Source organism: Sphaeramia orbicularis, chromosome 3 (genome assembly GCF_902148855.1).
Source record: "Sphaeramia orbicularis chromosome 3, fSphaOr1.1, whole genome shotgun sequence".
Lineage (NCBI taxonomy): Eukaryota > Metazoa > Chordata > Actinopteri > Kurtiformes > Apogonidae > Sphaeramia > Sphaeramia orbicularis.
Window position 1 is genome coordinate 23,710,390 of NC_043959.1, and position 15,593 is coordinate 23,725,982.

Here is a 15,593-nt window from a genome sequence, read left to right on the forward strand (position 1 = left end):
ATTAGATTGTCTTATTACACTGGTCAACAACAAATTTATTGTTTAAGTTTTTTGAGCTGATTTAGGATAATTTTGGTGTGCTGAATCCAAAAATCACATTAATTTTGCTCAATCAGGTACAAATTGCTACATATTGGCTTTTTAACATTTTTGCTTACATTTATGGGCATTTTCACATCATATGATACAAAATTCTTTCATATTTCTTGCAATAAACGAGTTCTGAAGATTTTACTTTTGCCAATTTATGATTGTTTTTTTTTAATATTACAGGTGAATGAAATGACTTCGACTAGAAGATCTTGCAAAAATAAGCCTGACGTATTCTGCTACATCTGCGGTGAAATGATTTTTTTTTCCCCTTAAAACCTGTTTTGGGTGAGAACTATATAAAAAATCAACTGATAAAGTCACAAAAATGTTATCAATTTTGTGAGAAGATCAAATTTTTCAAAATCAAATTAGCAAAAAAACCTGACCTGATTGAGAAAAACAGATGTCCTTTTTGGATTTAGCGGTGCAAAATGGTCCTAATTCAGTTGAAAAAACCTAGACAACTTGCAAAAAACATTTTTTTGTAACCCAGTGTTATTATTATTACATACATATTTATATTTGACAGTACCCAGATATAACTGTACAAGGCCATTTGACCTTTAAAAAGTAGGTCAAGGTCACCTATTTTCAATATTTTCCTGCTCCATGCCAGGATGTATCCGCAGTATAAATTTGGTGCAGATATCTCAATGCATTCTTCAGACAATGCGATTATGTCATTGAACGGACGGACGTCAAAACAATTACAATACCCCTTTGGCCAGATGTTGGGTGAGGGGTAAAAACCAACAATTACAGGTCAAGTAAAAAATATAAACATAAAATTCTAGTGCTAATTAAGCTAAATTTCCACTTCTACTGCTTTAGTTTAATGATTTTGGTAGTATGATGGTTCTATTTTCAACACTTTTCATTCTAGATCAGTCGTATCAAGTGTTAAAGGGGTCACTTTTATTAGTCTTTGGTTCATTTATTTGTGTATTTGGACCCTAATAGTTCATAAAGTTTGAATTTGAACTCTCCAGGTGCTGCAAAGCTATCTTTAGATTCATTCTGGCAAAAATCGAATAGATTTCTACAACCCATTTCAATTCCTGCTTCATTTGTTATGTTTTATAACTAGTTAAATCACAACATTTGTATATATGACGTCAAGACTTCTGATGAACATTTCTCAGAGTACAACAAAATTGTCCAAACTTCAAGCGAATTACCTAAAATGTTCAGTTGTTGGTTGTATTAACAAACACAAATGGCTGAATGGGACCTAGCAGCACAGCCAACAACCTTGGGGGGTCGGGGGGGGGTGAAGTGACTCGTGCATTTAAAGGGCCAGCGCTCAAAATGACCTTTCTGGTGTCATTACTCAGAAATATTGTTGAAGATGGACCTGTAGAGTTGAATTAATGAAGACTTCAGACCCAAGCAGAGCATTTACAGTTTATGTAGACCACAGGGAAATGTTTGAAAATGCATAATTTACATTTAAAAAAGCCAAATATCACTCCTTTAATATCTGGTTTCGGTCACTGCAGGTGTGTGTGTCGTAATGTTTCCAATTACAAGATGAATTAACAGGCTCGTCCTCCGTGTTTGAGGTAATTTTCTAACTATGACTTATAGAATCAGAATATTCATATGTTTTGGGGTGTAAGTTTATGAAAAAAAAAAAAAAAAAAAACCTCGAATTAAATATCTTATTAAAAGTAAGTTCTATGTCCATATTTAAAACTGCTGTGTAAAATAAATGGGTCCTTGTGAAATATTTAGATGTATATACGGGCCTGTGTAAATTATTTATTGATATTCTCATAAGGTCTGATTTGAGAAACAAATTCGATGTGCCTGCAGTTGAAAAAACCCTCAGAGTGTGTATGTTTGTTTATTGTTAGACTATATGCCATTTTGGTGTGTGTGTATGTATATATCTTTTGGAGCCTAACCAAGGACGAGGTATACAAATTGGTTTCGGCTGGAAGTCCTGTACACTTCGCATCTTATTTAATGTAACAACGCCTGCATTTGGCAAATAGATTAAAAAATAAAACTGAATAAGTATGTTCACATAGTCGCTTGTGGGGACTTGTGTGACAGAAGGCAGTGTTCCCATAGTGTGAGTCATTAAATCTGAAGGTTTGGACTTGTTTAAGGTTAAGTTTAGGCATGTTGTGGTCATAGTTAAGGTTAGAATGAGTCTTCAGGAAATGAATGTGACTCAATGTAAAGTCCCCTAAACACATGGAAACACAACACGTGTGCATGTATTTGTGTGTGTGTGTGTGATGGAGAAAGAGAGACGCCCTTTCTTTTTCTTTGCCATCTTGGAGGCGACCCGGTTTTTGGGTCCTGAGAGAGTGTGTCAGTGTCAAATAGAGAAGCTGACTGTGTAGTAAACAAATCCAGCACACACTCGTGGGATTTCCACTGTCTCCGTCTGCTGATGTAGAAGGCCTGAAACCCATTTGCCTTGACTTTTAGCGAGAGCGAGAGAGAGAGAGAGAGAGAGAGAGAAAAAAAAAAAAAAGACAAAGCCAAAATTGACTGCGCCAAGTCCTGCGAACGCTCCCTGAAACGAGTCTTGTTTACTGATAAGTTTATCTGAAGTCTTCAGCCCTGGAACGCCAGCCTTCCTAATGAGGCACCTCTCGTCTTATGTTGAAATGATAGCCTCAGAGAAGATTTTTTTGTGTGTGCATCGATCAGCCCAGACTTGTAAAACAGCTTCCACAATCCAATTTTCTACCTTGCCTGTATTCATTTCAAATTGCCTCACTGATGCCATCTTGGGTCAAGTTTGGTTGGAAGGAAAGCGAGCAGCTGTGAATTAAAGCGTTACTCAATCACACGCATTTAGAACGTCAGGACTTTCCTGTAGCTTTGAGCAGTGAGAGACGCCATGTAGGCATTCACACACACAAACAAAACATGTGACGTTAGTACAAAAAACTACTTCATAGATAGACAGATAGATAAAGTTGCGGAAAAAATTATTAGACCAGCCCTTGTTTTCTTCAGTTTCTGGGTATAGCAACATGATTGTAAGGATATTGTTTACCAGAATTACTGATATCTCCCAAAATATTGGTCCTATCAACTTGTTGTTTTTGCTACTATCTTCCTTGACCAAAAATACATACATAGTCCAAACTGCAGCAGTCAGCTCTTTCTGGATTTTGTGTGATTCCCAAGACACACATGCACAGAGAAGCCACTTGCCTATAAAATATAGATAATAACAATATTTTACTTGAGATCAAATTATCTTTTATGTGGCCCCTGAACTAAAATGATTTTCACACCACTGATTGTTTACATATTCAGTTTGGGTTGGCTTGGACCCTTTTGGTGGGCCGGTTTTGGCCCACGGGCCGTATGTTTGACACCTGTGACTCACAGGTTATTATGATAGTATTTTACAAGACTGTTTACTGTATGTGGCCTCTGAATTAAAATGATTTTGACACCAATGATTATTAATACATTCATTCATTCATTTTCTGAACCCGCTTTATCCTCACTAGGGTCACGGGGGTCGCTTGGAGCCTATTCCAGCTACATAGGGGCGAAGGCGGGGTACACCCTGGACAAGTCGCCAGTTCATCGTAGGTCTGACATATAGAGACAAACAATCACTGTCACATTCACACCTATGGGCAATTTAGATTATGTCTTTGGATGGTGGGAGGAAGCCGGAGTACCCGGAGAGAACCCACGCAGACACGGGGAGAAAATTGCAAACTCCACACAGAAAGGTCTCACCCCCCGTCGACTGGTGTTGGAATCGAACCCAGGACCTTCTTGCTGTGAGGCACAAGTGCTAACCACTGCACCACCGTGTCACCATTGTTAATACAGTCGAGGGAAAAATTATTAGACCACCCTTGTTTTCTTCAATTTCTTGTTCATTTTAATGCCTGGTACAACTTAAGGTACATTTGTTTGGACAAATATAATGATAACAATGAAAATAGCTCATAGTAGTTTAATTTCAGAGTTGATATTGAGCCATTTTCTATGTTTTCTTGACAAAAACCAAAATCACTTCAGTTCTTACATCAATATCTACAGCATTATATTGACAAAAACAGTGCTTTTAGGCATTCCATGTTTTCTTTTCTGTCTGTTTTAGTCACATGATACACACAGGCGTTAGTACTTGGTTGCATTGCCATTGTTTTTGATGACTTTTGATGGTCTAATCATTTTTTTCTGCGCAGATAGATAGATAGATAGATAGATAGATAGATAAGATAAGATAAGATAAGATAAGATAAGATAAGATAAGATAAGATAAGATAAGATAAGATAAGATAAGATAAGATAAGATAAGATAAGATAAGATAAGATGAGATGTTATTGATCCCACCATGGGGAAATGTAACAGTATACAGCAGCAATATGCAATACACCAGTGCAAAAGACAAGGCAGGTAGAAATAAACGTTCTTAAAAGTATAAAAATTTAAGTATGACTTTTTTTTATGTTTTGAAAACATGTTTCTGTCAGTAAAACATAATTTCCTGCAAATTATGTATTCATTCATTCATATATTTATTAAAATGAACTTTAGTAGTGGATTGCATAACCATTGTTTTTGATGACTTTTGATGGTCTAATAAATTTTTTTCCGCATAGATAGATAGATAGATTACTGTAGCAGCAGCGTGACACACATATAGTCACGATAAAGTATCACAGCAAACATGAGTAAAAAAGTAATACAACACAAGAGCAAACACTATAAATAATAAATTAAAAGTATAAAAACATCTGGATAGAATCTGGTCAATAACTGTAATGTGCTACTATAGATTGTATTGAATTGTATAGTATGATCTAAACTCACAACTCCCAAAAAAAAGCTTTCCAGGGCGGACCGTAGACAGGATTTAATGTAAGACGTAGGTACGCCTTAATCTAGAGGAGTTAATCATGGCTTTCTGAAAAAATGGATTAAGTAGCAATAACTAACACCTGGACTAAAAAGTCCTGAAGGAGGCTCGTCTGAATTAGCTGGACTGAGGTTGGCTATACATTGTGACATTAATTGAGGCAGAAAAGTCTGTTTCACAGTTTCACAGTTTCTCTCACTCAGATATTGTGGTAAGTCCTGTCCCCACACACTCACTTTTTTCCTTAAGGTTTTTTTTAATTGGTAACTTAAAAACCCTAGTTGAATCAAGTCATTTAAAAAAAAAAAAATACTTTTACAGTTTTTAACTTGTATGAAAAAAAGTTTCTGTCATAGTAGAATTTTAGAGCATGCTCAAAGGCATTTAATCTTGTAAGATAAGAAATACATGACGGCATTTAAAAAAACATGATTTCACTAACCGATCAGTACTGGAAGGATTCTAGTGAAACTTGTGGCACTTTTGTGATTTTCATAGATAGATAGATAGATAGATAGATGGGGAAATTTAACAGTATACAGCAGCAATATGCAACACACCAGCGCAAAAGAAAAGGAAGGTAGAAATAAAAGTTCTTAAAAGTATAAAAATTTAACCCTGTCATGCACTGTGGTCACTCCAGTGGACAGTTCTTCTCCAGCTGTTCTCTTGCATATTCATAGGTTTTGTTGTTTTAGTTCCATATGAGCCAACACAGTGGACACTTATGCAACATCCCATAATACACTGCATTTCATACCATTACTATAACTTTGCTGTTCTTGATAAACCTGATCTGCACTAACATGTTTAAGTGTAAATCAGTTGTTATTTGTTCGACAAAAAGAGTTGTTTTTTGCATATTATATGAGGTAATAACTAGCATGAGAGTATGTTAAAATGTGAGAAAACATCAAATTAGCAGCCTTAAAAATGTTTTTATTTCATTGTTTTCATTTTACTTTCTGATATTGGGTTTTAAATACATGTTTCTTCACTTAAAAATTAAATGCATGGACGTTTTTGTAACTCCATGAAAAAAAAAAAAAAAAAACTCGATTGCAATTTTTTGTATGCCTAAGGAGGTATAAAAACACTGAAGAAAAAAAAATCTTGAATCTTGACTAAGGTTTTCATAATTCATGCATGAAAGGGTTAAGTATGAAGTTTTTTTTATATTTTGAAAACATGTTTCTGCCAGTAAAACATAATTTATTGCAAATTATGCATTCATTCATTCATATATTTATTAAAATGAACTTTTCTCCTACACACAACAGATTCAATCTCAACCAAAAAGTAAGAACGAAAGTATAAAAGTACATAAAGTCAAGGTTTTTGGGGAAAAAAATAACAATTTTGAAAAAGTCTGGAATTATTTGGATAAAGCGCAAACACCCTGTACAAGACATTATGATATGGTTAGCCCCATTGCATAATTACAGAAGTCGTGCTTTTTTTCAGGTCTTAACCAATGATGCAAATTGAAGCAGTACCGTACTTTCCGGTCTATAAGCCACTACTTTTCCCACAGGCTGTGAACCCGCAGCTCAAACATGATGAGGCTAATTTCTGTTTTCCGGGCTAACGATCGATCCGGCTATCGAAGAATGAAATAGAGCTGCTGCACGAAAGTTTGGCATCAATGAATCGATGTTGAGACATTGGAGACAGGAAGGGTCAGGTGCAGCTAATAGTCCAAAAAGTACGGTAATGTTAGGAGAGTAAACTTATGCAGATATTACAATTGGGCCAAAAATATGACTGAGGCAGTTATACTATGAAGGCGTACCACATCGCTACTCAACCGACCTGTACAGTAACATTAAAAATTTTTCATTCATGCTATTCCACTATTCCTACAATTGCAAGAAAAAGCTGCAAAAAATATTATAAAAGTGCCAGCGTTTCTTAAGTGACAGCAGTACAAAAACTCAAACTATCTGCTTTCAGAGCTGCACATTGTTCTGCAGAGTCAGAAGCAGACATGGAGAAGCTGCGTTCAGCTTCTATGCTCCACATGTCTAGAACAAACTCCCAGAAAACCTCAGATCAGCTGAAACACTTACTTTATTTCAATCCAGGTTAAAGACCCACCTGTTCTCAGCTACATTTGAACAGAGTTTTTATTCATCAGTTCAGATCTGCACTGTTCCGTTTAAGCTAAAAGTTTTGATCTGTTTTATCTGCTTGTCTGTTTTATCTATTTATTTGATTTTGTTTTACTTTCTTTTGGGTTTTTTTGTTTGTTTTTCTCATGCCTATACACTGAAAAAAAATGTTTTTGGTGCAGTAATATTTATTAGGTTATCTGTCACAATTTTTATTTTCTAATTGTAAGTATCAGTGAGAACTGGAAGTAAAACTAAATATGTCATTTGTGTAATAAATAAACTGTGTGGGAAGAGTAAGTTGTATTGTGTATTTTCACATAATATTCAAAGGTTATAGTCATTACACATGAACCTAGAAATACCAAGAAAGTTTTAATAGACAATGTAAACTGCAGAAAAAATTTGTAAAATGTTGTGTAAATGTTACTCAAATATTGTCCATTAATAAAAGTTACAAAAAGTATTGTAGCGAGCCACACTGATTGTAATGGGGGCAGTTTATGCCGAGTCATGTGACTCACGTAGTTTACAGCGTCATTGTGTCATGTGACGGGGCGCTACCTTGCAAGTTGTAAATATTTGTTAAAAGCAAGTTGCTGTTCTGTGTTCTGTAGTTCTATGACTCAAGTTCTGCCTATAGGGGAGAGTATCTGAGTGAACTGGGTGGAAGGAATATTTCAGTTTGACACCATGACTGAATGGTCTGTGCTGCTGTCATACACTCTATGCTGTTTTTAACATGCATTGTTTTATGAAAATAAATGTCACTGTTGAGAAGTATAACCAATGTTCACTCTCTGGTAACGTAGTTGTACCAAAATGTTACTGTATTTGAAAATTACCTTGAAAAGTCATTAGCTTTGGGTGCATTAGCATTAGCATTTTTTAGCTTAAAGCAGTCAGACTGTAAATAAAACTTACAAAGAAGGAGAAAGTAAAATTCAATGACCATATTAATAATCATCAGTAAATTACCTGAGGTTTGCCAGTAAAATAAACATATATCTGCAAGTAAAGTTTACTTGATGATCGTCCGTGTAGAATTTACTTACAATTCTAAGTGCAAATACTGTCCTAAGTTTTCCTAAGTAAATAACACCCCCATTTTTTTCAGTGTACTTTCTATTGCTTCCATGCTGTACTGCACAGGTGTCAAACATGTGGCCCGGGGGCCAAAACCGGCTCGCCAAAGGTTCCAATCCGGCCCGCAGGATGAATTTGCAAAGTGCAAGTTAGGGCATCAAACTCAAAAATAATATCATAATAACCTATAAAAAATGACTACATCAATTTTTCTCTTTGATTTAGTGCAAAAAACATTAAATTATGAAAATTTTTACATGAACAAACTATCCTTTAAGATATGAATAACCTGAACAAATATGAACAACCTGAAATGTCTGAAGAAAATTAAGTGCAATTTTAATAATATTCTGCCTGTTACTAAATGTTTTGTGCCTTTGTAGATCTGACCTATAATGCATATGTATCAATGATAAGTTGAGGCATAATATTAAAAAAATTGTACTTATATTTCTTAACAAATTCCATTTTTTTTTTAGGTTATTCACATCCTTTTTGTTTGGATAGTTACCTCCGCCAAGGAGGTTATGTTTTTGCCAGGGTTTGTTTGTCTGTCTGTTTGTATGTCTGTCCGTTAGTGTGCAACATAACTCAAAAAGTTATGGACAGATTTTGATGAAATTTTCAGGGTTTGTTGGAAATGGGATAAGGAAGAAATGATTAACTTTTGGGGGTGATCCGGAAGAAATCCTGGATTCTGGATCACTTTGAAATTTTCGTTAACATTGTGGTAAATGGGGCCAAAATTTTTGTTTCCCAATATCTCACTTAATTATTGACCAAAACTCATGAAATTTAACTCAGGAATTGACAATGGGGTCCTCTATCACATTTCAAAGGCTGATCCGGATCTGATCCAGAAGGCGGATTTTATCTCAATTTATATAAAAAATGGGGGTGCCCTTACTTATTGGCCTACTGTGCCTTTAATTTGGATAAAAATTTCAGGAAATGTTGATACTGGCACAAGGAACAAATTATTAAATTTTGGTGGTGATCGGGGGTAGGGGGGCCCACTGATCAGCCTTGGCGGAGGTCTGCGCTCTCCGAGTGCTTCTAGTTTTTAAATGTAAATATTGGCATAATTGAATGTTATTTTTTGCACTAAAACAATTTGGAGTTGTCATTATTTAATGGCTATCATCCTGTTGAATGTGGGCCCCGGAAGAAAATGAGTTTGACACCCCTGCTGTAATGCTTAGAATGTTTTATGTAAAGCACTTGGAATTGTCTTGGACATGAAATGTACTATACAAATAAACCTGCTTTGCCTTGCCTTGCCATACATATCTTCTGATTCTCTACGTCTGAACTATCTCCATCTGATGCCTACAGCGGGGCATTCAGACTCTAATCACCTCCACCTCAGCCTCTTTCTGAGTTTCTATCCATTTTCAGAGTCAGATGGTGGGTGGGGTTAAACTCAAAATAGAGGTGAAGTTCCACTGAAAGTAAAGGCTCTGAATGTGTGTGAGATTTCAGGTCATCAAACTGCTTTAATGTCTGTTTAAACATCTAGCAGACAAAAAGCAGCATCCATCTGAAGGTGTGGTGGGAGCACATTAAGTGTTTTTGGTCGGCCAGTTTTATGGGGAAAATGTATCTATTTGTTGGTTAAGTGCTGCGTTGTTTGGTGTCAATCATAACTGACAGCACTACCTTTACAGCACTTTACAAAAGTATCCTAGGGTTCTTAATGTCACTCAATTGAAGGTTTGTTTGCCCTCATGGTGAAGTTGTTACAGATAATACGTTATTAGATCATTTAAACTCACTTAACTGAACAGAAATGGCAGCTTTTCCAGAGCCGGAGGTTTTCCAAAGTGTTAAATTCCAACTGGAACTTACTTTTCTATGTCCCTCTGAGTAATAGTCTTTAACCCTTTTTAGACAACTGTGTCTCCGGTGCTACAATTTTGCATTCACAGAAATTACCAAAACGCCTGAACAAATGTCTATATACAGGGTGACACAAAAAAACGGGAACTTTTTAACAATCCAATAAAACCAAGAGAGATGGAAGAAAAATGTTTTATTCATAGTAACTGAAACCTTAAACCATGCCATTTAAGAAACAATGATGGAATTTTCATTTTTTAAAAATTACTTCCTGTAGATGGCGTCCTCCTGTACGAATGCATTCTTGAAATCTGCTGTTGAGATTCCTCATTGACCGCTGCAACATCTCAGCTGGGATACTGTGAATTTCATCCTGAATTCTCTGTTTTAACTCATCCAGAGTTCTTGGTCGAGTCGTGTACACTTTATTCTTGAGATAGCCCCGCAAGAAAAAATCACAAACGGACAAATCTGGTGATCTAGGGGGCCAGGGAACGTTACCGAATCTTGAGATCACACGGTTACCGAACAGTTCTCGCACAGCCGCCAATGGTTACTAAAATGGGGGTGTGTTTACTTGCTCAAGGTCACTGTCTCGCAGTGCTGCCATTTGCTCATGTCTGCCAATACGCACTTCAAAAATTCCCGTTTTTTTTGGGTCACCCTGTGTTACTGTGTTTTGGAAGATGATTGGAGACGTACTGTACCATGTGTTGGGTTATTCAGTTCCACCGATTCCTAACGTTCTACACTACAAACAAAAAGTTAAGGATATTTCATTTCTTTTTTGTCTCTTTTTTTTTTTGTCATTTTTGCCATTTGTAAATAAAACAATGTCTGGTCATTAAAAATAATGTCTTTCAATTCAATTCACACACACAAAAAAAAGTCAAAAGCGCTGTGCAAGAATCCCAACTGTAAAAATTGCCCAAAATGCTGTAAATGCTGTAAAAAAATTTTTTACAGCAGTAATTGCAATTATAAAATACTGAAACTGACAGTGAAATGCATACATGTTTTGTTTTTTTCTGAGGTTAAAAAAAAGTTTGTTTTAAAACAGTATGAGCTCTGATCCAGTGTGTAAAATTTTACTTGTACACTATACAATACATTTACATCTGAATCCGTGACTAGTGCAAAAAAAAAAAAAAAAAAGTCTTAACAATAAGAATTGTTGTTTTTATACAGAACAGAACAAAACACACATACAGGGTGGGGAAGCAAAATTTACAATATTTTGAGGCAGGGATTGAAAGACAGTGTATGACCAATTAGTTTATTGAAAGTCATGAGAATTTATTTGCCACAAGAAAATTGACATAATAGAAAATGTTTTTATTCTATGTGTCCTTCTTTCTCAATAACTGCCTTCACACGCTTCCTGAAACTTGCGCAAGTGTTCCTCAAATATTCAGGTGACAACTTCTCCCATTCTTCTTTAATAGTATCTTCCAGACTTTCTCGTAATAGTTTTGCTCATAGTCATTCTCTTCTTTCCATTATAAACAGTCTTTATGGACACTCCAACTATTTTTGAAATCTCCTTTGGTGTGACGAGTGCATTCAGTAAATCACACACTCTTTGACGTTTGCTTTCCTGATTACTCATATGGGCAAAAGTTTCTGAAAAGGTATGGATAATAGTGTTAGGTATGATTATGACATCAATATATGTTTGGTTTCAAAACAATTGACGTAGTGCCTGCTGAGAAAAAACAACTAAATGTTCATTGTAAATTTTGCTTCCCCACCCTGTACAAACAAAAAGTTAAGGATATTTCATTTCTTTTTTGTCTTTTTTTGGTCATTTTTGCCATTTGTAAATAAAACAATGTCTGGTCATTAAAAAAAGTGTGTTTCAAATCAATTCACACACAAAAAAAGTCAAAAGCGCTGTGCAAGAATCCCAACTGTAAAAATTGCCCAAAATGCTGTAAAAAAATTTTTTTTACAGCAGTAATTGCAATTATAAAATACTGAAGTTGACAGTAAAATGCATACATGTTTTTTTTGTTTTGTTTTGTTTTTTCCTGAGGTTAAAAACAAGTTCATTTTAAAACAGTATGAACTCTGATCCACTGTGTAAAATTTTACTGCTACACTATACAATACATTTACATCTGAATCTATGACTAGTGCAAAAAAAAAAAAGTCTTTACAATAAGAATTGTTGTTTTTATACGGAACAGAACAAAACACACATACAAAAAAATAAAAAAATAAACATTTATTATTTATTGCTCTGTGTACCACACTTTGGCTAACTGTGTTTTTTTTTTAAAAATGCTTTAAAAATAAATTTGAGTTGAGCAATTATACAGTATATTAAAAGATATTCTTAGTTCTTCCTAAAAAAAGGTGCAAAAGAATTGGCAAAACAGATATTTTCTGACACTTTTATTGCAAAAACAACATAAAGAAATCTAGGCGGCCTGTTCTAATGGCAGTCCTCAGGGTTCACTTTTACCTCCTGTCTTACCTTTGCACCCACCCGTGTTTTACCAGCCCCGAGAACAACTGTCCCCCTCTCACCTCCCGGAAAAACAGTGACGAATGGCGCTGTCATCTCATTGTGCCGTCCCCGACACAGGCCACCGCGGCGTGCTCGGGGCCCCTCGGGTGCAGCTGGGCTCAGTGTCAAGACTCAGCTGCTACAAGTCCCAACACGGCCCCGACAAAGCCATGCCACAACACGGGCCCTAAGGTGATCTGTCTCTGTGTCTCTGTGCTTCCACATGCACACAGACTTCTAAAGCTTTAACTTGAGTCATCATCCCCCCTGGCAGCAAAGTAGACAAGAGATGGATTATACAGAGGACAATTAAAAACACTTTCAAGTGCAAATTCAGCAAACTCTCACTGCAATTCATCTGATCCAAAGCAGCTGAACCTACTTTAAAGGAAGGTTAAACTGAGAGAAAACCGTATGTATTTATTCGGATTTAGCTTACAGCGCCACCGTCTACGTTTCCAAACCACAAGCCGATTTCATTGGCAGTTTCTGGCTGAGAACTTCACGTTTCTATCACAGCCACTCTCTGTAGACTTCAAGTTTCCATGTATGTTAATGATGCGTGACATGCTTTATATGCACAATTTTAATCCGGTGCATAAACCACAATTAAAGGTCAAGTTCAAGTTATTTACAACGTCGGTTTCAGTGGCGTTTCAGTGTTTAAAGAGTTATAAAGGGGATTTAAATAAACACGCAATCAATATCACCATAGGATCCCACTCATAAACCCACAGAATAAAAACTGGACGCAACATCCACAAGGACTGAAACTTCAAACCAGATTTGCACAGTTTTAGTTATGGTGGCCCAGAGGTGCAACAGCCCGAAAAATTATCCACTATAAGAAAAAAAAGAGAACAGCCCAAAAAATTGTCCACTATAAAGAAAAAAAAGACAAGAGCCCAAAACATTATCCACTATAAGGAATAAAAATGGAACAGCCTAAAAAATTATCCACTGTAGGAAAAAAAAGACAACAGCCCAGAAAACTGTCCACTATAAAGAAAAAAAAGACAAGAGCCCAAAAAATTATCCACTCTAAGAAAAAAAGAGAACAGGCCAAAAAATTATCCAGTATAAGAAAAAAAAGACAATAGCCCAAAAAATTATCCACCATAAAGAAAAAAAGAGAACAGCCAAAAAACTTATCCACTAGTAGAGAAAAAAGACAACAGCCCAAAAAATTATCCACTGTAAGGAAAAAAAAAAAGATAATAGCCCAAAAAATTATCCACTATGAAGAAAAAAAGAGAACAGCCAAAAAAATTATCCACAAGTAGAGAAAAAAGACAACAGCCCAAGAAATTATCCACTATAAGGAATAAAAATGGAACAGCCTAAAAAATTATCCACTATAGGAAAAAAAAGACAACAGCCCAAAAAATTGTCCACTATAAAGAAAAAAAAGACAAGAGCCCAAAAAATTATCCACTCTAAGAAAAAAAGACAACAGCCCAAAAAATTGTCCACTATAAAGAAAAAAAAGACAAGAGCCCAAAACATTATCCACTATAAGAAAAAAAAGACAACTGCCCAAAAAATTATCCACTGTAAGGAAAAAAAGAGAACAGCCAAAAAACTTATCCACAATTACAGAAAAAAGACAACAGCCCAAGAAATTATCCTCTATAAGGAATAAAAATGGAACAGCCTAAAAAATTATCCACTATAAAGAAAAAAAAGATAACAGCCGAAAAAATTATGCACTATAAGAAAAAAGACAACAGCCCAAGAAATTATCCACTATAAGAAAAAAAGACAACAGCCCAAAAAAGTATCCACTATAAGAAAAAAAGAACAGCCCAAAAAATTATCCACTATAAGGAAAAAAAGACAACAGACCAAAAAATTATCCACTATAAGAAAAAAAAGACAACTGCCCAAAAAATTATCCAGTATAAGAAAAAAATAACAGCCCAAAAAATTATCCACTATAAAAAAAAAAAAGAGAACAGCCAAAAAATGTATCCACAATTGGAGAAAAAAGAACAGCCCAAAAATGTATCCACTATAAGGAAAAAAAAAAAGATAACAGCCCAAAAACTTATGCACTATAAGAAAAAAGACAACAGCCCAAGAAATTATCCACTAGAAGAAAAAAAGACAACAGCCCAAAAAAGTATCCACTAGAAGAAAAAAAAGAACAGCCCAAAAAATTATCCACTATAAGAAAAAAAAAGACAACAGCCCAAAAAATTATCCACTATAAGAAAAAAAAGAGAACAGCCCCCAAAAATTATCCACTATAAGAAAAAAAAGAGAACAGCCCCAAAAAATTATCCACTCTAAGAAAAAAAAGAGAACAGCCTAAAAAATTATCCACTGGCCCAAAAAAAATATCCACTATATATTTTTAAAATAACTTTATTTTTAGTGCACTGACCTCAACTTTTGGTGGGATACTTCGTAAGTATTAGCCACATTAGCTGAAGGCCTTAAAAATGTCAGCCTATGCTTTTATTTTTTCTGGTGGCCTAAATTTTAAAGCAAGAGACCTTTCGGGTAAACAGCACCCCCCTAATTGAAAAGGTGGATACTTTTTTGGGCTGTTCTCTTTTTTTTTTTTTTTCTTATAGTGGATCATTTTTTGGGCTGTTCTCTTTTTTTCTTATAGTGGATAATTTTTTGGGCTGCTCTCTTTTTTTTCTTATAGTGAATAATTTTTGGGCTGTTCTCTTTTTTTTCTTGTAGTGGATAATTTTTTGGGCTATTGGATAATTTTTTGGGGGCTGTTCTCTTTTTTTCTTATAATGGATAATTTTTTTGGGCTGTTCTTTTTTCTTATAGTGGATAATTTTTTGGGCTGTTCTCTTTTTTTTCTTATAGTGGATAATTTTTGGGCTGTTCTCTTTTTTTCTTATAGTGGATAATTTTTTGGGCTGTTCTCTTTTTTTTCTTATAGTGGATCATTTTTTGGGCTATTGGTTAATTTTTTGGGCTGTTCTCTTTTTTTCTTATAGTGGATAATTTTTTGGGCTATTGGATAATTTTTTGGGCTATTGGATAATTTTTTGGGCTCCTCACTTTTTTTTCTTATAGTGAATAATTTTTGGGCTGTTCTCTTTTTTTCTTGTAGTGGATAATTTTTTGGGC